The 23,939-nt window shown below is 42.8% G+C and overlaps 1 long non-coding RNA gene across 3 annotated transcripts; it reads right to left on the bottom strand.

Annotated features, from left to right (window-relative positions):
- Nucleotides 1-626: 626 nt before the first annotated feature.
- On the bottom strand, nucleotides 627-23,338 carry LOC307015061. 3 transcript variants are annotated; one of them, XR_013801406.1, is made up of 6 exons: nucleotides 22,780-23,338; nucleotides 21,899-22,079; nucleotides 3,632-3,723; nucleotides 3,027-3,212; nucleotides 1,626-1,748; nucleotides 627-1,539 (listed from the first exon to the last, which is right to left on the bottom strand). It is a non-coding gene; the product is annotated as an uncharacterized lncRNA (long non-coding RNA). The 3 variants fall into 3 exon arrangements; XR_013801407.1 differs by having other exon boundaries at nucleotides 628-1,539; nucleotides 3,049-3,212; nucleotides 3,659-3,723; XR_013801408.1 differs by having other exon boundaries at nucleotides 633-1,539; nucleotides 3,659-3,723.
- Nucleotides 23,339-23,939: the final 601 nt, after the last annotated feature.

Below are 23,939 nucleotides of genomic sequence, written 5' to 3'. Positions count from 1 at the left end.
AGGTTTCCAAGTTGAGACCCAGCTGCTTGGCTAGTTCAAAATCCACAAAACTATCCTCAGCACCAGAGTCAATGAGGGCAGAGAGGGGCAAGGTCTGAGTGTTAGCACAAAGTCTGGCAGGAATCAGAAAACGGCTCAAAGTTGGGGCTACTATAGGTGTAGGTTGTGGACTTGTCAGGACCCCCAATTTCACTGACAAGCCCCTGCGTTTGGGCGGACAGGGCAGCCAGCAAGGAAATGCCCCACTTTACCACAATACAGGCACTCTGCAGACCTCATACATCGAAGGCGCTCCTCAGGGGATAATCCGGCGCGCCCCAACTGCATTGCTTCCTCCTTAGCAAAAGTGGGAACGCGAGGTGACGAGGTGAAGCCAGAAGGTCTGAACACAGAGAGAGCATACTGGGGTGAGATGTTTGGTTTATTTGGCAAAGCAAAAGGTGAACGCTGCGCTCGCTCCGCACGGCGCTCCCGCAGCCGGCTGTCGAGACGAGACACCAAGGAGATTAACGATTGGAAGTCATCTCTAGCAACCAGCTCATCCTTCAGTTGATCCTTCAATCCCCTAACAAACACAGACTTTTAAGCCGCCTCGTCCCATCGGGCTTCTGCCGCCAGTGTGCGAAACTCGATAGAGTAATCTGCCACGGTTTGAGTCCCTTGTTGTAAATTTCGCAGACGACTAGCAGCTGAGCCAGAGTAGTCGGGGTGATCAAAAACAGTGGACAAATGGTCAGAAAAAACTCAAAAGGAAAGAGTGTCATAATCCACAGAAGAACTCAATGCTTCGGCCCAGTTTAATGCTTTTCCACAAAGCAAAATCAACACATAGTTAATTTTAGTCACCTCTGAAGAAAAAGACAAGGGTCGCTTGCGAAATACCTTGTTGCATTGAAAAAGGAATCCTCTGCATTTCTCCACCTCTCCATGGAAAGGCTCCGGGTTGGAGATGGGGAAATCCTGGCATGGAGTGGAATCCTGAGGAGGATTGGAGGGGGCAGGAAATGCAGCAGAAGACGTCAGGGTTGAGATCTGAGCAGCAAGGTTTGTGATGTGATGTGCCATGGACTGATTGCTGTAAACTAAGGCTCGGATCATCTGCTCATGTTGGCCCAGAAGATTTCCCTGATGAGACAGGGCGTGATGGAAAACGGCGGGATCCGATCCAGTGTCAGAGGGGTTCATATTGACCAGTTCGTACTGTTACGCTCTCCGAGGGCTACAGGAGTGAACCCACAATACTGAACACTTATGGAGAGGAGACAGAGTTTATGAGGCAAAAAGGTTTATTAACCAAAAAACGTTTTAAGAGACAGAAGAGGGATTGGATAATCCACGAAGTCCAGGGCCAGGGTATGTCACCAGAGGTGGAGCGGAAGTCCGAAGCACCGAAGCACGGCGGAACACAGGCAAGGAGAGCCGGGGATCCAGAGCTGGCGAGAGCAAGCAGGCTGGGGCAGGTGTGCGTTGAAGCACGGAGGAACACATACGAGGGGTAGGTGGCTGGACGTGGCAGGCATAGGAGTAGGCAGACGGATACTGAACAGAGAAAACACAAGGTAAGGATTACAGCAACACAGAGAGTTAGGTTTTGCTACTAGCTAGAATATACCAAGTCGAATTACCAACGTGGTGAAACGACGAACTGGTGAATACTGGAGGATGAAAACCGGGTATATAAGCAGGTATAGGTGAGTAGATGAATCAGGGTGATGAGCAGCAGCTGAGGAGGTGAGTTGACGGGAATCCTAAGTAGTTCAGCCACGCCCAGCCAGGAAGACAGAAACACAGACAGAGTGACAGACAACAAACACAAAACAAAGGGGAACAGAAGCTCTTTCATTTGCACTTTTCGCTTCAAATCTCACATTCTCTTCATCTTAATTTTCTGTTTAAACCGCATGTATGTCTTTTGTTACCTCTGTAAATTATAAATGGTGTGCTTATTATTTCTAATGTTAATGTTTTCTAAATTAATTTCAGACCTCCTAATTGTCAGTGCAGCTTCAGAATCTTAATACTTGGACTGTGCCAACAAAATGAAACTCCAACATCTTAAGGTGAACTAAATAACATTTCATTAGCTCTGAATTTCTGACAAGCATCTGTGTTATTCTTAAATCAAATCCTTGAAATCCTATTTAAAATCTAAATATAATAATGAACTGCTAATGTTTCTGATAAAGAAACCCACTAATGTTACGAATTCAATAACAACTAAAATCATGATACTGTCAAAGTGAATGATTTCCTGGCAATACTGCTTCTACCTGTCAGTGCTTGGATATTATCAAGCTGAAACATGAATACAGAATTCCAACATACTGTCATCAAATGTCTTTCTATTATGAATTTATATTGCCCTTGTGAAACTAGTCTTGTGTTCATTGCTATCCCCATAATGACCTAAACAATAAAGTCTATGGCTTTTACTTCTAATTATTTACCAGGCTAGAGACAGGATGTTGTCTAAATTAAATTCTGTCTCGTTACATTACTAGGTTTTAGCTTAGCTTAACTTAACTGTAATATGTTCATTCTACATTTCAAACCCCACTTACTCTAATATCTGTTAAAATATCCACATTACAAAATGGTTTCATTATCACAGGTTAGCTTCTTTGGTATTCCCATTCTCTCTCACAGTAGCCCCTTGGCCACTGCTTCTTCATCCGTGTTACCTGTTATAATTCAATCAATATTTAGAAACATGTCAACATTCATCAAACAGTGTCTTATGGACATGGAGCAGGTTGATTCTAAAACTGACAATCAATGGTCAGATTGAACATCCAAGTTGGGGCGGCAGGTTTCTTTCTTTGGGAGTGAACGCTGGCACGACTGGCTGCCGCTGCTCTCTGGAACTACTCTGGAGTATTACTCCAATACTGTTGTTTCTTTGTTACTATTTTTACTGTTATTTCAGCCATTTGAACACTAGCCTATCCTCTCGACAATATGACTTGATCCCTTGTTTTAACTTGCAATCGTGTGTGTTTTGGAGTACCGATTTACCGGCTTCCTACCTGGCTAGCTCCCTGGCCTCACCTAGCCACCGCTGCTATCATACTCCCGGGACTTGTATCTGGTAGCTTCACCACCCAGGTAACGATGTGGATCAACAGGCTGCTGATATGGAGTATCCTCGCATGGATTATATCCTTCATAGTCAGGCCCGGTTCTACGGGGGTGCATTGAGTCGTTTGGACACCCTCATTTGAAAAATGAAAAGTGAAAAAAAAAAAAAAAAAAGTGACAAATATTACATATATAATAACAACAATAATAATAGTAGTAATAATAATAATAATAATAATAATAATAATAATAATAATAATAATAAGAAGAAGAAGAAGAAGAAGAAGAATATAGTTGAAATAAAATAAATTGTAATTGTGGTTAAATAACATTGTCTGCTGCATTTATTTGGTCAATTTAACACTAGAACCGCCAACGGGTAAATTTTACCCGCAGCTGTTTTTTGATTGTATGTAACATTTGTTCAATAACATATTAAAGTCTCCCAGTCCGTGACTATTCCTGAAAGTGTGTTATGTAGCACCCTCTGTTGTTAACAATTGTCAATATGAAGTCAGATTGAAAAAATCGCCCAAAAAAATGCTATTCATACCTATATCCGCCAGCGGGTAATATTTACCTCATAGAAAATGCAGCGTAAACATGACGTGTTGCTATAGCAACGCCTTTTGTCCACTGTGGTTCCTTATAGATAGAGAGATAGATAGAGAGAGATTGATAGATGGATAGAGAGGGAGATAGACAGATAGATAGTTATAGATAGTGTAACATCTTGGAGAATACAAGATCTTGGATGACTGAGCTCACGTTGAGGATGTAATGCATGTGTGCAGGTTAAGTGCCGGTTGAAGAAAGATGGACACTCGGAATGAGAGAAGTAGTCCGCGTCGTCTATTTATGTAGACAATTATATGTTCATAGAACAGAACATTACAGATATATCGATAGAGAGAGATAGAGAGATTTGTACCTAAACAAAACACAAGTCTAACACCAAGTGTTTAAATCAGCACTCTTAGCGATATTTTAAACTTCATGTTATCTGCACAACCTATATCATATGAAAAGCTGAGAGTCCACAGATTATATTGGTATACGTTTCATCCCTGTGCGATCAAAACTCACTGTTCTGTATGATAAATAAAAGAACATTGTACCTTGAAAATCTATAGCGGGTACATTTTACCCGTTGGCGGTTTTAGGAATACAGCGACCTCTGGCGGTTCTAGTGTTAAACGGTAATTATACGTTATTATGTCAGGTGCGCATGACCTGTGCTGCTGCACGTTCATCATCTGCAAGGTGCTTACACAGCAGTCAGTGATGGACATCAGTGAAAACAACCAGCCCTTATCGCCAGCAGTAACACTGCATCTACTGCAGGTAATAACAGTTCAGATCATGGCGACATTACATTACCCGCGGCCACTGTCGTGGACACTAACGTCCTCCAGCCCGACTTGCCGGCTTTGCCCGCCTCGCCCACAGAGGCGGAGCAGCTGCAGCCTTCTTCGTTGCCCCAAACACCGCTACCCCTCGGCGGCCCGCAAGTGCCAGAGGACTTCGGCAAAACAGCCTGCCCAGGTATATTTAAAAAAGTACCCAACTCGCCTGTACAGTGGGGTAAGGCACTCATTTTGCAGCTCACGGTTTCAAAACAGAGATTGGCTGGAATATTCCTGTAAAAAAGATGCCATCTTCTGCTATGCATGTAGACATTTCGGTTCAAGTAAGTCAGATGCCTTCACCACAACTGGCTACAACAACTGGTGCCATGCTCTTGTACGTGATAAGGGACTGGGAAGGCACGAATCAAGCAAAGAGCACATAGATCCATAGATCTCTTCATTTTGCTCTCAAAGTGTACCAGATTGATGCTTTTAACTTCAATATTTAAGGCGAGACACCCCAGGTGAATAGGGCAATTTTTTTAACTTAAAGGTATCAGCTAGAAATGTCTCCAGTTAATTACTTACAATAAGGCAATTGTTTTTTGTATTACAAGTTTTCTGAAATAGCATGTTTAAATATGCAAATTAGCAATTATCTCATTAAATATGTGCATATTTTAACACGTTTCAGGAATCTAAATATGAACTTTGGATAAAGCCAGGTTCAAAATTCTTGTCAACGATATCTCTGATGACATGGTGCACACAGCGGTCGCGGTACTTTATGTTACGTTAGAATGCTAACTTTTGGTGAATTTAGGAGAAATCTACTGACGCAAATAGACAAACTATAGTAAAATAAACACTTAAATGTGTATTTTGTACGTTTTCCTTCCAAAAGCCTGAAATAAAACATGTTATAGAATCAAAATAGCACAAAATCTCAAAATTGACCAGTGCTTGAAAAACGATGTTTTTGCCTGCTGCGTCTCGCCTTAAAAACAAATCTTCCCGGGGGAGCATGCCCCGGACCCCCTTAGAGGAGGTGAGGACCCTCCTAGAGGAGGTGAGGACCCCCCTAGAGGGTGTTAGGTCCACTCCCCACTTATCACTGCACCCTCTCTAATCTCAGATGCACCCTGAGTCATTTTGTTCTGGAACCGGGCCTGTTCATAGTCCATCCAGTAACACCGATATTTCAATACTCAGCAGTCAACAGCCCAATGACTTTTCGCAGCTCAATCAAACTATCCCACCTGGATTTGTTTACCCCAGCAAATCCCGTCTCTCTGGCAGGGGCGGCTGTCTCGCGGTACTTTACAACGAGAAGTGGAAAGTATCTGCACTGACAGTTCTTGTGAATACTTCTTTTGAGTCAATTGCTCTGCAAATCAAATTCCAATTCCAACAATTCTTGCCACTGTCTATCGTCCACCCAAGGCCAATAAGGACTTTTTAAATGAATTCTCTGCTTTTTGTACTTCCCTATCTTCTCTCTCCCCTAATATAATAGTGCTGGGTGATTTTAATATTCACATGGACAATGTCAACAATAATCTCACTAAGGACTTTACATCATGCCTGGATAGTTTTGGATTACAGCATTATATTGACTTTCCCACACACTCAAAAGGACATATACTTGATCTGATCTGCTACTCTGGTGTAACTCCTCTGAACTGCTCTGTATTCAATTTGCCCATTTCTGACCACAAGTTTGTAACCTCCAATGTCAAGTTAACATTACCCAAAGCAAATATGTCACGATCCATCTCATTCCATAACGTTAAGAATATCAACACGCCTGCTTTTTCTAATGGAATTAACAACCTCCCCTGCAAAGACTGCCTATCCACCACAGATGAGCTTGTCTCCCATTACAATGATGGACTCCATAACCTTTTAAACATACATGCACCTCTGAAAACCCGGTCTGTCTCTTTCACCCGCTCTGCCCCCTGGTATACACCTGAGTTACGCCAGCTCAAAGCTAAAGGTCGTCATCTTGAACGCCTGTATACTAAAACTGGCCTTGTAGTTCATAAGGACATATACAACAGTCACATACTCGCCTATAAGGATGCTCTTTCCTCCGCTAAATTAGCATACTATGCCAACTTAATTAGGTTAGGTGAAGGAAACACCAGAACCCTGTTCTCTACAGTCAACAGCATTCTGCAACCACCGGCCTCTCTTGCACCCCACCTGTATTCAACTTCTCAATGTAACACCTTCATGACCTTTTTCAATGCCAAGATCAAAAATATTCACCAGCAACTGACCTCCTCTAGCTATACATCACTTCACTCAAGTCTGTATGCTCCCGTCTCCTCCCGACTATCCAGCTTCGAACTTCCCACTGTCGCTGAAATATCAAATCTCATTCGTAAATCCAAATCATCCACCTGCCAGCTTGACCCCCTTCCTACCCACCTAGTTAAAGCATGTCTACCTTCTCTCTCAGCTTTAATTACAGACATAATTCACGCCTCCCTTACCTCTGGTCTCGTCCCCTCATCCCTCAAAACAGGTGCAATAACCTCTATTCTCAAGAAACCTTGTGCGGACCCCAACAACTTGAATAATTTCCGCCCAATCTCTAATTTACCATTTCTCTCCAAGATACTCAAAAAAACTGTTGCAGCCCAAGTCCACACTCATCTGAAAAACAATAATCTTTTTGAAGAATTTCAGTCTGGTGCCTGCTCCTCACACAGTACAGAGACGGCCATGGTTAAAATCACAAACGATCTCCTGGTAGCAGCTGACTCTGGGCTCTTATCCTCATCCTCCTTGACCTGACTGCAGCCTTTGACACCATCTCACACCAAATCCTCCTTGACACACTATCTTCCATTGGTATCACTGGCACATCCCACACCGGGTTTAGATCTTTCCTCTCCGGCCGTACTCACTTTGTCCAACTCAAACACTTCAAATCACAGTCCCATCCAGTCTTCACTGGTGTTCCTCAGGGTTCTGTCTTGGTCCCCCTCCTATTTATCATCTACCTTCTACCTCTCGGCCATATCTTCAGAAAATACGCAATCCAATTTCACTGCTACACGGATGACACCCAGCTCTATTTCTCCACCAAACCCACTTCAACTCTCCCCCCACTGCCCTTTCAGACTGCTTACTGGAAATCAAATCCTGGTTCTCATCCAATTTTTTAAAAACTAAACAGTGATAAAACTGAGCTTCTCTTAGTTGGCTCCAAGTCCACTCTGGCCAAAACTGACAAATTCTTCCTCACTATTGACAATTCCACAGTCCCCCCCTCCCCCCAAGTTAAACATCTGGGTGTCATCCTTGACAGCACCTTATCATTTGAAGCTCACATCAACAACATCACTCGATCTGCCTACTTCCACCTCCGCAATATTAACCGCCTCCGCCAGTCACTTACACCCAACAGCACCGCCATCCTCATCCACGCCCTCGTTACATCCCGTATTGGTTATTGCAACTCCATCCTCTCTGGTCTTCCTCACAAATCCCTGCGTAAGCTCCAACTGGTCCAAAACTCAGCCGCCCGTATCATTACCAGAACTCCTTCCATTAATCATATCACTCCGGTTCTCCAACAACTCCATTGGCTCCCCGTTAAATACCGCATAGATTTTAAAGTGTTGCTCCTCACCTTCAAGGCCCTTCACACTGTTGCTCTGAACTCATTCACATCTACACTCCCTCTCGTGCTCTCCGATCCTCCTCTGCCTTCCAACTCACTGTACCTTCTGCCCGCCTGACCACCATGGGGTCAAAAGCCTTCAGCCACTCTGCCCCCCGTCTCTGGAACTCTCTCCCACAAGACATCCGCAATATGGACTCACTCTCACCCTTCAAATCCAGCCTGAAAACACACCTTTTTAAACTGGCATATTCAATACCTTAATTCTGCTAAACTGATTGTTGTTTTTAAGTCTTTGTTTTTGAAGTCTTGTATTACTGTGTATTCTTCTTTGTTGCTTGTTTTTAATTATGCTCTGTAAGGTGTCCTTGAGAGTTTGAAAGGCGCCCATAAATAAAGTGCATTATTATTAGGGCCCGAGCACGGAGCGCTAGGACCCAACGGCGTCCTAGCACGAAGTGCGAGGAACCTATTGTTATTGGAGGAATTCTTCTTATTTTTCTGCTGGCGTTTCCTGTTTTTGAGGTCTTTAGGATGCTTCAAAAGTTGTATAATTTTGCACGGATTCCAGAATCGGTGAAAACTACAATATTCTGGACTCAATTTGTTCAAATTGTCCAGCATGCTCTCTAGCGCCACCTATGGCCATTTCCATTTTTGGAAACATGTACAAAGTCGCACCGTAACTCCGAATGACCTGACATTTTGCACACTTATTCGGGTGGACCTGCTCTACATATAATCTCCTTGAACTCCAAAGCTCCGCCTACTTTTTTTTATTTTTAATTAGCATAATTCAAAAACAGTTAAATATTCACTTACATTTCAAATGTTTGTTCTTCAACCCCAAACTCAGTATACAGCATCGCTGGAGTGTCAGAAACATTATCTTAGGAAATTAGAATGTTCAGTCGATAAATGTGGCCGTCATTACTCTAAACGTGTTCACAAAAAGGCGGGGCTTAGATAGAAATGCTCATAACTCATCAACAATGTACCAAAAAAACACACATTTTGGTGGTAAGGTTCAGTCTGTATTGGGGAATAGGCACAACATTTTCATTTTGGACTACAGGAGGCGCCAAAAACATGACAAATGTATAACTCATGAGCTGATGGATGAAATTATTATTTTTTTTTTAGACATACTCTGGGGATGAGTATGAACTTATATTTAAAGTGTCACAACGAATTACAAATGTGGGCGTGGCCTATATATATTTTTTATGACGATGTGCTAAAATGTGCTTCGGGACTTGGGAGACACGTCAAAGCCCATGACCTTTTCGAGAATGTGTGGTAGTCACATATAGTTTCTCAGAACTTCACGAATTTTGGATAAGACATTCCTCATGGAGTTGCGGACATATTTGTATATAGCTTCCATTAGCTCCGCCCCCCAGGAAGTCGGCCATTTTGAAAAATGTGTGTTTTTCATGCATTCTAAGCACATTCTTGCGAACTCCTCCTAGGGCAGGGGTCTGCAACCTTTTTGACCAAAAGAGCCATTTTGCTCCTTTTTCCCCAAAGTTTTTTTGTCTGGAGCCGCAAAACATATTTCATAGCTTGATAGCTAAGTTGTATTTATTGTTATATCAGACAAAAACTACAGTTTTTTTGCATTTATTAGGCTATTTATTACATTATATACAACTGTTAACCTCTCATAAGAAACAAAGAACTCCTATAAGGAGAATTACAAATAAATTAAACACAGCACTTGGGGAGTCCTCTGCACATTTGAAGGAAAAAAAAATATTATTAAAATGGGCCCACTTTGAAATAAATAAAACATATAGCTGCACCCTAAAACGAATTAAAGATAGGGTAGGTAAGAATGGAGAAACCACCTCGTGTGCGCTAGAATTTGAAAATACACAACCGGAAAAAATAGGCCTCTTCCTTCAGACTTTCTTACAGATTCCCTCCTCCAACGCAAACGCGCATCATCAATGAGGCCACGAGATAAGTTTGTGCACAGATGGAAGGCTGACAGGCAGGTAGGCCATACAGTTATTTAGCCGGGTCGGCTAAAATGATTGGTCGTGCTTTTTACAGCGCTACGGCTTCCAGAGATTCATTTTTGTATGTATTTATTGTCAAAGCATTTAATATATTCATTGCTATCGGGACGTTAAGAGCATTCCATGGAATATAACAAAAAGTGTTTTCTGAAATAAATTACATACCCCATTGAATTATGACTGAAGATTGTCAGCTGTCTTCCTCTCCCTTGTTGTTCCTCGATACGTAAAGGCTGCAGCACCGTTGACAACTTCTCTCTACATATCAAACATACCGGTAAACCAGCATCGTTTGCTGTGAAAGCATATAACTCTGTCCACACAGAATTAAATCCTGTGTTTCTCTGGTACTTTTCTTTGATTTATCCATAGTTCGCTCATCGAGCCGGGGGTCTCCGCGCGGGACCGTAGCAGGATGTGACGCATATTTTAGTTGACCTAATTAAAACCGTTTTGTTTTTTATTTATGTGTCACAGTATCACCTCAAAATACAAGATACGAAACATTTTCAACCGTGTAACAAAATATAAATAGTCCTACAAATACTTTTATTTTATTTCCTTCTTATTTTTGTCTAAGCTCAAGGGAGCCAGAGCAGAGGGCTTAAAGGGCCGCATGCGGCCCGTGGGCCGCGGGTTGCCGACCCCTGTCCTAGGGGAATGATCGGAAAAATTCCAATCCAGGACACGTTCAGCCCCTATCCAATATGATGCTAAATTGAGAAGAACATTTTTGATAGCTCAATCGTTGAGGTCGTAAGCTAACAGCGAATACACAATTTTTGACGATTTACATGTCGCCAATTACTCCAAACTACTCGGATATGGTTAATCCGATATTCACGAAACGCTGTATACATATTGCTATTATGATTGCACACATATTTCAAATTGCCTTCTATTAGCCCCGCCCCCCAGGAAGTTGGCCATTTTGAAAAATGTGCGTTTTTCATACATTTTCAGCACATTCTTGCAAACTCCTCCTAGGGGAATGATCGGAAAAATTCCAATGCAGGACAAGTTCAGCCCCTATCCAATATGATACTTAATTGCGGAGCACATGTCTGAAAAATCCCTCGTGGAGGTCGTAAGCTAACAGCGAATACACCAGTTTTGACGATTTAAATTGCTCCAAACTGCTCGCATATAGTTTTTCCGATATTCACGAAACTTTGTATACACATTACTATTATGATTGCACCATTTATATGTCAGATAACCTACTGACACCTGCCTGTCTGCCTGCCACATCAACTCACACACACACACACACGCACACACACACGCACACACACACGCACACGCACCTACTGTTAGTCCAACAATACCCTTTGCTGGCGGCATATTTATTACAACAGACACCTATACACTCTCTAACCCTAACCCTATCCCTACTTTTTATTTGTAGATATCTCCTAAAGCCTACAAATAAAGTGTGAAATGTGGGCTGCCTGTTACATATATTATTGAGCGATATATATTATACACACTGTTCTGTTTCTGCACTGACCTCAGCAGCTGTTCTCACTGTAAACATTGCGCCACAATGAAAGCAGTTGGATTAAAAAAAGAAATAGCCTAACATCCAGGGGAGATCTGATGAGTGAGTAAACAAACGGTAAAGGGCAGAAAGTCTGATGCACATTTGATCATCTCAAATAACTTATAATCACAAACGGGAACAGTTTGCAGAGCTGTGCTTTGTTGACATAAGTCCAGCCATGCGTCACACCTCTTTTAAACATCAGTTTTGGCTGAAATCATCTCCGGAGAATAATTCAGTGTACTCTCGGGTCGCTGCCGGAGGACCTGGGAGTCTGGGACGCGAAAATTATAGAAATGACAAACGGCTCATTTCGGGGGACTCGCGCGAGTCTGCTTGACGCCGGGACGACCGGCCGCCCTCCCCGACAGGCGCACGGACGCGAGGGCCCACTCATCACTGTGCGCACATGTGCGACCGCAGTTTTAATTATTATTATTAGGGCCTGAGCACGAAGTGTGCGAAGACCTATTGTTATGCTTAGAATTCTTATTCTTATTCTACTCGTTCTGCAGTTTCGACCTGTTTTTGAGGGGGTTAGGACACTATTCATGTAACGACATTTGGCAATGCTGCCAGGACGGGTGAAAAATGTAACATTCTGGATTCGATGGGTGACATTTTTTTTGCCAAACACCTCCTCGGGAAAAGATCGGAAAAATTCCAGTCCAGGACAAGTTCAGCCCATATCCAATATCATGTTAAATTGCAAATAAAATAGTTGCTAGCTCAATCGGGGCGAACGTAAGCTAACAGAGAATGTACAATTTTTGACGATTTGCATTTCTCAAATGACTCCAAACTACTCGCATATAGTTTTCCAGATATTCACGGAACGCTGTATACACATTGCTATTATAATGGTACACATATTTCAAATGGCTTTTGATTAGCCCCGCCCCCCACAAAAATGGCAATTTTGAAAGATGGCCGTTTTTCATGCATTTCGAGCACATTTTCGCACACTGCTCTTAGGGAAATTATCGGAATAATTCCATTCCTGGACCAGTTTACACCATATCCAAATTGCCTTCCATTTGGCCGGGCCCTCAGAAAGTCGGCCATTTAGAAAAATGTGAAGTTTTCATGCCTTGTCTGCACATTCCTGCTAAGGCCTCCTAGGCAAATGGCCGGGGAAATTCCATTCCAGGACAAGTTCAGCCCATATCCAATGCGATACTACATAGCGAAGGAGTCTTCTTCTGCCTTCCACATCATCTGTCACACACACACACACACACACACACACACACACACACACACACACACACACACACACACACACACACACACACACACACACACACACACACACACACACACACACACACACACACACACACACACACACACACACACACACACACACACACACACACACACACACACACACACACACACACACACACACACACACACACACACACACACACACACACGGATGTGCTAGGACCCGACGGCGTCCTAGCACGAAGTGCGAGGAAACCTATTGTTATTGGTGGAATTATTATTATTATTAGGGCCCGAGCACGGATGTGCTAGGACCCGACGGCGTCCTAGCATGAAGTGCGAGGAAACCTATTGTTATTGGTGGAATTATTAGGGCCGGAGCACGGAGTGATAGGACCCAACGGCGTCCTAGCACGAAGTGCGAGGAACGTATTGTACTCCGTGGTATTATTATTAGGGACCGAGCATGGAGCGCTAGGACCCAACGGCATCCTAGCACGAAGTGCGAGGAACCTATTGTTATTGGTGGTATTATTAGGGCCCGAGCACGGAGCGCTAGGACCCAACGGCGTCCTACCATGAAGTGCGAGGAAACTATTGTTATTGGTGGTATTATTATTAGGGCCCGAGCACGGATGTGCTAGGACCCAACTGCGTCCTAGCACGAAGTACGAGGAAACCTATTGTTATTGGTGGAATTATTATTAGGGCCCGAGCACGGATGTGCTAGGACCCGACGGCGTCCTAGCACGAAGTACGAGGAAACCTATTGTTATTGGTGGAATTATTATTATTATTAGGGCCCGAGTACGATGTGCTAGGACCCAACGGCGTCCTTGCACGAAGTGCGAGGACCCAACGGCGTCCTAGCACGAAGTGCGAGGAAACCTATTGTTATTGGTGGAATTATTATTATTATTAGGGCCCGAGCATGATGTGCTAGGACCCAACGGTGTCCTAGCACGAAGTGAGAGGAAACCTATTGTTATTGGTGGAATTATTATTATTATTATTATTATTATGGCCCGAGCACGATGTGCTAGGACCCAACGGCGTCCTCGCACAAAGTGCGAGGAAACCTATTGTTATTGGTGGAATTATTATTATTATTAGGGCCCGAGCATGATGTGCTAGGACCCAACGGTGTCCTAGCACGAAGTGAGAGGAAACCTATTGTTATTGGTGGAATTATTATTAGGGCCCGAGCACGGATGTGCTAGGACCCGACGGCGTCCTAGCACGAAGTGCGAGGAACGTATTGTACTCCGTGGTATTATTATTAGGGACCGAGCATGGAGCGCTAGGACCCAACGGCATCCTAGCACGAAGTGCGAGGAACCTATTGTTATTGGTGGTATTATTAGGGCCCGAGCACGGAGCGCTAGGACCCAACGGCGTCCTACCATGAAGTGCGAGGAAACTATTGTTATTGGTGGTATTATTATTAGGGCCCGAGCACGGATGTGCTAGGACCCGACTGCGTCCTAGCACGAAGTACGAGGAAACCTATTGTTATTGGTGGAATTATTATTAGGGCCCGAGCACGGATGTGCTAGGACCCGACGGCGTCCTAGCACGAAGTACGAGGAAACCTATTGTTATTGGTGGAATTATTATTATTATTATTAGGGCCCGAGTACGATGTGCTAGGACCCAACGGCGTCCTAGCACGAAGTGCGAGGAAACCTATTGTTATTGGTGGAATTATTATTATTATTAGGGCCCGAGCATGATGTGCTAGGACCCAACGGTGTCCTAGCACGAAGTGAGAGGAAACCTATTGTTATTGGTGGAATTATTATTATTATTATTATGGCCCGAGCACGATGTGCTAGGACCCAACGGCGTCCTCGCACGAAGTGCGAGGAAACCTATTGTTATTGGTGGAATTATTATTATTATTAGGGCCCGAGCATGATGTGCTAGGACCCAACGGTGTCATTGAAAAATGTGCTTTTTTCATGCATTTTAAGCACATTCTTGCGAACTCCTCCTAGGGGAATGATCGGAAAAATTCCAATGCAGAACAAGTTCAGCCCCTATCCAATATGATACTTAATTGCGGAGCACATTTTGGAAAAATCACTCGTGGAGGTCGTAAGCTAACAACGGATACACAATTTGACGATTTACATGGCGCAAATTGCTCCAAACTGCTCGCATATAGTTTTTCCGATATTCACGAAACGCTGTATATACATTACTATTATGATTGCACACATATTTCAAATTGCCTTCCATTAGCCCCGCCCCCCAGGAAGTCGGCCATTTAGAAAAATGTGCGTTTTTCAGCCATTTTAAGCACATTCTTGCCAAGTCCTCCTAGGGGAATGATAGAAAAAATTCCAATCCAGGACAAGTTCAGCCCCTATCCAATATGATACTTAATTGTGGAACACATTTTTGAAAAATCACTCGTGGAGGTCGTAAGCTAACAGCGAATACACCATTTTTGACGATTTACATGTCGCAAATTGCTCCAAACTGTTTGCATATAGTTTTTCCAATATTCACGAAACGCTGTATACACATTGCACACATATTTCAAATTGCTTTTCATTAGCCCCACAGAAAGCTGGCCATTTTGAAAAATGGGCGTTTTTCATGCATTTTAAAGAGCAACTTCCAGGTTAAAGACACCTGTGAATAAATGTGTAGGAAAATGATGAATACACTAGATTTTCAAAAAAATAAACAGAAATATACACTACAGTGACATCTGGCGTCGTTTTTGTAAGAAATGTTGACTTCCGCATAAAAAAGCCTCGGCACGTGACCTCCTGCGTGTGACGTAACACGGGGGACACAAGGGGGAGAGCGGCCGGTGTAACGTATTAATAAACATGGATCCCAATGCTAGTTTCGACACAGAAGACACAGAAGAAGTTGAACATGAATATTCGAATGCATATGACGGACCACAACCTTATAATTATGAGCCTGCTAGGCGTCCAAGAGACCAGGAGCAGCCAAGGATTAGAAGAAATAACGGCCATCGGAGAGAAATTGAGCTGTGGTGTGAGGAGAACCAGTGGAGAACTGGGCAGCTATCTTGGTGAGTGACCGGCGTTAGCTTCAGAATGTTAGCTAACGTCACATCACAACATTGTGAAGTTAGCTATCATATATCAGGCTATAACTAAAGTAGCATTGATAATATAGTAACGTTACTGGCAGGACTGTTGATACTGATCCATAACAGAAACTAATGCGCAAGTATCAGCCGTATCTCCCGTTACCTAATGCAACTCTACACTACGGTGCTGTGTACCGGAGGAGAGACGCGAGATACGGCTGATACTTGACGATCTGGCGGAGAAAGGTTGTGGAGCCTCCGTTGATATGCCGTTGTAAATGGCTTGATGGAAAGCAGGTGTGTAGTCGGGGAGGGTGCACAGCTGATTGCAGCAGGTGAGTGGAGGTTGAGCCGGGAGCCAGGAGTGACAGCCACCACGCCCACACAAACAACAGAGACAGGGGGAAACAAACAAACACAAAGGAGACGGCTGGAGCAGTACAGCCATCACAGCGTTACCTAATGGAACTCCACACTATGTCTTACGGTGCCGTGTACCGGAGGGGAGAGAGAGAGAGCAGCGAATGGGGGGGGGGGGGGGGGGGGGGGGAGAGAGAAGTAATATGGTTTCCTAATAAAGCTGTGGAGAGTATGTGCTGCAGGGAGGTGGATGCACAACGCACCCAGGAACGAACGCTAGCTCCGGTCCTTTTTACTGTGGACTCAATGTCCTGACAGGCTGGTATTTGTGCAACCTGCACAAACACAATACTGCACCATGATTACAAATGGTGAAATACAATGTAAAACTACCGAAAAATACCAGCTCCTTAAAACACAACCGCTCTACTCAACGCAACTCTACTATACCCGCGGTCAGAGAGCGGAGACGTGTCCCCTGTGTGGTGTGATGTAATATGACGCGTTTGACGTATGACCTTAAAAAAAAGCTGTTTTTAAGAGCAGAGCTCAAAATTGCTCCTTTCCCTCTGAATTCCTGCACTTATGTCTCGTAAAACATATCAAATCATGCATTCACTTTTTTAATTGTAATTTTCAAGCAAGTTTAAGCATAAATGTAGAAAAGATAAAAACCTGCAAGATGCTCTTTAATTCGTCATAGGGAAATGATCGGAAAAATTCCAATCTAGGGCAACTTAAGCGGATATCCAATGTGATGCAACATTGCGAAGGAATAGTCAATCGCTTGAACATGGAGCTCGTAAGCTAGAGGAGAACTTACCATTTTTGACCATTTAGATGTCACAGACTACCTTAAGCTACTGAGACCTGCCTGTCTGCACCATCAACTCTTTCACACACACACACACACACACACACACACACACACACACACACACACACACACACACACACACACACACACACACACACACACACACACACACACACACACACACACACACACACACACACACACACACACACACACACACACACACACACACACACACACACACACACACACACACACACACACACACACACACACACAGCTCCTAAAGCATAACCCGACCCGACAGGCGCACGGACGCGAGGGCCCGCTCATCACTGCGCGCACAAGTGCGACCACAGTTTTAATTAGGGCCCGAGCACGATGTGCTAGGACCCAACGGCTTCCGAGCACGAAGTGCGAGGAAACCTATTGTTATTGGTGGAATTATTAGGGTCCGAGCACGGATGTGCTAGGACCCGACGGCGTCCTAGCACGAAGTGCGAGGAAACCTATTGTTATTTGTGGAATTATTATTATTATTATTATTTTTATTTTTAGTCACCATCTTTCCTGTTTTTGAGGCCTTTAGGAAGCTGACAAAGTTGTATAATTTTGCACGGACGCCAGGACCCGTAAAAATTGCAACATTCTGGAGTCAATGGGTTAAAATATTCCAACGTGCTCAATAGCACCACCTATCAAAATCCCATTTCGGAATAAATGTACAAAGTTGCACCGTAACTCTGAATGACCTGAAATTTTGCACACATATCCGGGTGGACCTGCTCTACAAATAATCCTCTTGGAACCCTAAGCTCCGCCTCCATTTGTTTTCTTCTAAATTAGCATAATGTTCAAAACAGTTAAATATTCACTTACATTTCAATTTTCAGTTTTTCAACACCAAACTTTATATCCAGCATTGGTGGAGGGTCAGACACATTACCGTAGAAAATGAGCATGTTAAGACGATAAATGTTGCCGCCGTCAATCAAAACGTACTCGCAAAAAGGCGGGGCTTAGAAATAAATGCTCATAACTCATCAACAATGTATTCAAACAACACAGATTTTGGTAGATAGGTTCAAATTGTCTTGGGGAATAAGCACACCAAAGTATTTTCATTTTGGACTATAGGGGGCGCCAAAAACACCACCAATTTATATCTCAAGAGCGGATGGACTAATTATTATTATTCTTTTTTAGACATACTCTCAGGGTGAGTACAAACTCAGATTTAAAGTCCGAATGTGGGCGTGGCCTAAACATTTTTTTTTATTGCGATAGCATAAAATGAGCTTCGGACGCAAAACTTGGGACACACGTCAGAGCCCACGACCTTTTCGAGAATGTAAAAAAAAACAACGTAATTTTTCAAAATAACTGCTCACTAGCGCCCCCTATTGTGTGGTAGTCACATATAGTTTCTCAGAACTTCACGAATTTTGGCACAGACATTCCTCATGGAATTGCGGAAATATTTGTAAATACATTTCATTAGCCCCGCCCCCCAGGAAGTCGGCCATTTGGAAAAATGTGCGTTTTTCATGCATTTTAAGCACATTCTTGCAAACTTCTCCTAGGGGAATGATCGGAAAAATTCCAGTCCAGGACACGTTGAGCCCCTTTCCAATATGATGCTAAATTGCGAAGAACATTTTTGATAGCTCAATCGTGGAGGTCGTAAGCTAACAGCGAATACACAATTTTTGACGATTTACATTGCAAAGGAATAGTCGATCGTTTGAACATGGAGCTCGTAAGCTAATGGAGAATACATTCCTCATGGAATTGCGGACATATTTGTAAATAGATTCCATTAGCCCCGCCCTCCAGGAAGTCGGCCATTTAAAAAAAATGTGCGTTTTTGTATGCATTTTAAGCACATTCTTGCTAACTTCTCCTAGGGGAATGATCGGAAAACTTCCAGTCCAGGACACGTTCAGCCCCTATCCAATATGATGCTAAATTGAGAAGAACATTTTTGATAGCTCAATCGTGGAGGTCGTAAGCTAACAGCGAATACACCGTTTTTGACGATTTACATGTCGCAAATGACTCTAAACTATTCCAAATTACTCAAATATAGTTGTTCCAATATTCACGAAACGTTATATATACATTACTATTATGATTGCACACATATTTCAAATTGCCTTCCATTAGCCCCGCCCCCCAGAAAGTCGGCCATTTTGAAAGATGTGCGTTTTTCATGCATTTTAAGCACATTCTTGCAAACTCCTCCTAGGGGAATGATCGGAAAAATTCCAATGCAGGACAAGTTCAGCCCCTATCCAATATGATACTTAATTGCGGAGCACATTTTTGAAAAATCACTCGTGGAGGTCGTAAGCTAACAGCGAATACACCATTTTTGACGATTTACATGGCGCAAATTGCTCCAAACTGCTCGCATATAGTTTTTCCGATATTCACAAAACGCTGTATACACATTACTATTATGAATGCACACATATTTCAAATTGCTTTTCATTAGCCCCGCCCCCCAGAAAGCTGGCCATTTTGAAAAATTGGCGTTTTTCATGCATTTTAAGCACATTTGTGCTAATTCGTCATAGGGAAATGATCGGAAAGATTCCAATCTAGGGCAACTTAAGCGGATATCCAATGTGATGCAACATTGCGAAGGAATAGTTGATCGCTTGAACATGGAGCTCGTAAGCTAATGGAGAATATACAATTTTTGACCATTTATATGTCACATACTAACTTAAAGGGGACCTAAAAACAGAGCTGCAACGGATTTGATACATGTGGATTCTGATTTGCACCTCTATGATGTCACTCCACCTGTATGGTCAACTCTCCACCTATCAGGGGAATGAGAGGTTGCAGTGGCATGGCAACAGCATAGCAACAGCATGGCAACAGCATAGTAACATGACGCTTGTGCCTCGCCCCCTCCTTTGCAGGGGGGGGGGGGGGGTGTCAGCTCCAGCTCATGCAAAGACAGAGCTGGAGTGAGGCAAAATGAGGCATGGCTAAAATGTATGATCTGTTTGGTATTTTGAAAAATAAAACTTATAAATATTAGGGCCGGGACTTTAACGCGTTAATTAAGATTAATTAATTACACAAAAATTAACGCGTTAAAAAAATTAACGCATTTTAATCGCACTTATTTTTGCACAGCGGAACGTTTCTCACTGGATGAGTTTCAGGGGTACCGATTATACTGGAGCACCAACTAACGTTCATGACTTCAGACAACAACAAACCATAGTGAACAATAGTCAAACATGAACGAAGAAGCTGATGAGACCGCTTTGGTTGGCCCCGTGGATGGGACATTTTGTTTTAAAAAACGGACGGATGGAAGCGTCGATAAGAGCACGGTTGTTCGCATATCACCGCAGCACATCAAGCCTCAAGTATCACCTCAATGCAAAACATATAGCAGCTATCGTGGAAGCTAGCGTGGACGTTAGCCCGACTCGGAGTACAAGGACCCACACCCAATTTGCATTGATCAAACAATGGCCTATGCAACAGAGAGATTTTATTTTTCATCAGGATATTGGAAGAATAAGAGGGATTGAGTTCAATCACTGGCACTTTTTTTATTTTATTTTAAATGGTACAGTACACTTTATGTTGAACTATTTATTAGGTTGTTGGTGCAACTGTCACTTTATGTTGAACTGTTTATTGTTTTGGCCAAGGTTATTGAGAGAGTTGGACTGAAATGTATTAGATTTTTTAAATCAACTGTTGGTAAATCAACAAAGTCTGTTATGGCCTCTGAAGCAACAGAGAGATGTTTTCTAATAGTCAGGGTTTCCAATGTTCTGAATGTACTTGAAAGTATTGTGTTTTACTTAAAAAAGTGTTATAGTTTACAGAAGGTCTACCTACCTATAGGCTACCTGAGTCTCTGAAATGTACTATATTCCTAAATATGCTATTGCTACACTTTATGGCAAAAATTGCCCTTTTCTGTTGGTCTTGGTTAAGTACCACCTTGAAAAAAATAAACAATGTTTTGTTGCTTAAGCTTATGTATTCAGTCATTATTCAATGGTATACTAAAATCCATGTGAAAAAAATTGCTTCTCACTGTTCTCAGTTCAAATATTTATATGTGATTAAAAATGCGATTAATTTCGATTAATTAATTACAAAGCCTCTAATTAATTCGATTAATTTTTTTATCGAGTCCCGGCCCTAATAAATATACCTTATATAGGTATGGCCCTACAATATATTATTCAAATATAGCATGATAGGTCCCCTTTAAGCTACTGAGACCCGCCTGTCTGCACCTTCAACACACACACACACACTGTACAACAAACACAAACAGCTCCTAAAGCATAACTAAATATCAGGCTACAGCCCTTGTATATTTTATTATGTGAAGCACTATATGGTTTCATGAAAAATATCTACTGTTTATTGGTAGATATCTCCTGAAGCCTACAAATAAAGTGTGAAATGTAGGCCTTTTACATATATTATTGAGCGATATATATTATACACACTGTTCTGCTTTCTGCACTGACCTCAGCAGCTGTTCTCACTGTAAACATCGCCTTACAATTAAAGCATAACCTAACATCCAGGGGAGATGTGATTAGTGAGTAAACAAACAAACAAACGGTAAAGGGCAGAAAGTCTGATGCACATTTGATCATCTTGAATAACTTATAATCAAAACTGGAACAGTTTGCAGAGCTGTTCTTCGTTGACATCCAGCCATGCGTCACGCCTCTTTTAAACATCACTGTTGGCTGAAATCGTCTCCGCAGAATACTTCAGTGTACCTTCGGTTATAGCTCCTCCAGAGGCACTCCTCTCTCCTCTAAATCAGTGTATCCTCGGTCACGGCTTCTCCAGACAGCCTCCTCGATAATCGATCCTCGACGAGCCTTTAGAGAAATTAGTTTTCCTTCCAGACGGCGCGCCGACATCCATTTCCGGGTTGCTGCAGGATGACCTGGGAGTCTGGGACGCGAAATTAGAGAAATGACAAACGGCTCATTTCCGAGTTATGTTATGGAAATCTTAGACCTAGTCAATACTGTGGAGATATACAATTAGAATGATCAATCAATAAACTGGTGAAACAAACAGAGTTGTCTTTCTGGATATTTATTCGAGGCGCCTCGAAGGCACAGGTCTCACAGAGTATAGGATAGTCTGCAGGAGTGTGCTCCTTAGTCACAGAATAGCAAAGCTTATATACAAGATAGGGCGGGCAGACAGAGTTTTTGTGTAGCTAGGCGGAACGCCTCAGAAATCTGCTTTCACACGGATGTCTCATATTGTTATTAGACACCTGTGTCCTTGATCTGTAGAAAGTATAATGGTTATCAGAATATGGAAGTTCAAACTTTGTGTGAAGAGGAGTAGTTTCAACATAGTCTGCCAAATCAGTTCTGTGGCCTTGAAGCGCTTGAGAATAATAATCCTCATTAGAGACAACAGATGAAACAGCAAATATGAAGAAATGTTACAGTAGTGTTGGACAATGCTTTCAGAAGCATTTGGTTTTACCATATAAGGTAACATAAGAAATTGCCACTACAGTAGGCCTACTCGCGCGCGTCTGCTTGACGCCAGGACGACCGGCCGCCCTCCCCGACAGGAGCACGGACGCGAGGGCCCGCTCAACACTGCACGCACAAGTGCGACCGTCACATACCTTGTGTCTTTTAGAGGTCTTTTGGAGGTTCCGTGGACCTCCAAACGCCAGGCGGGATCCCAAGAAAGGGTCAGAGAATAGAGACTGGCACTCAGGGCTACGAGAAAAAACTCTGAGAAACTCAGGCAACAAGCTTCTCAACCATGGCACGTTGTCCACCTACATTTGTGCCTTTTTGAGGACAGCCTCTTTGTCCCTTCTAGCCGAGGTTCTTCTCCATTCAGCATAATGACACTGAAGAGTGTACTCTAGGGATATCAAGTCTGAATAAAAATAAAAATCTGCTGGGTCCATTGTTGGTCGGTTCATTCTGTTAGGATCACTGTAATGATCGCGGAAAAGGTAGGACCCAAATGCAGACTACAAAAATGGAAAAAGGTCTTGAAACAAAAGCGAGCTTTATTTAAAAGCTGATTAACAAAACATGGCATAACTTGAAACGGTAACAGAAAACAACTGCACAAAACTGATCGTGAGAAACATGGAGGAAGACCGGAGCGACAAACAAGAAGCGTGACGTGAAGGGAGGACAGACAAACAATGAACCGACACAGAACACAGGAAGAGACAAGACTAAATACAGGGAGGGGTAATCACGAGACGAGAAACAGCCGGGCAGGGAAGGAGAAACACAAGGGCAACAGGTGAACACAATCAGACACACCAGGGAAACTAATGACAGGGAGAAGGATCAGACAAGAAACGAGGAAAACATGAAACAGGGAGAAAAGAACAGCAAAACAAAACCCATTACCAAACACAAAAAACTAAAACCGTGACATAACACCAAGAATCTTGACAGTGGTTCTAGTTCTGACTGACATAATATACAATATGTCCAGCAGATGGAGCCAAACCTTAATTATCATTAATCTCTCTTTCTTATGTGTCACACCATGTTGTATACGTTCTTTGTCCTTTTCACTCTGACTGCCATCATTTTTAGGATATTATAGTAAGTTTATAGGAAGGAATGAGATAATCAAGGAGTCGTCACTAACTTAACGTAATCACCCTTTTAAACCTATGCTGTCTCTGACGGGCTTTCTCAGAAAGTCTTCACTTACTATAAATATCTTACTTTAAATCCAATCACTTGCCCTATTCTTTGTTTTCTCAAAATACAGTCTCCACACGGCGGTGGAGCTTTTCACAGCACC

This window comes from Notothenia rossii, assembly GCF_949606895.1.
Source record: "Notothenia rossii genome assembly, chromosome: 8".
In the NCBI taxonomy this organism is placed as follows: domain Eukaryota; kingdom Metazoa; phylum Chordata; class Actinopteri; order Perciformes; family Nototheniidae; genus Notothenia; species Notothenia rossii.
This window is presented reverse-complemented; position numbering and strand designations above follow the sequence as displayed.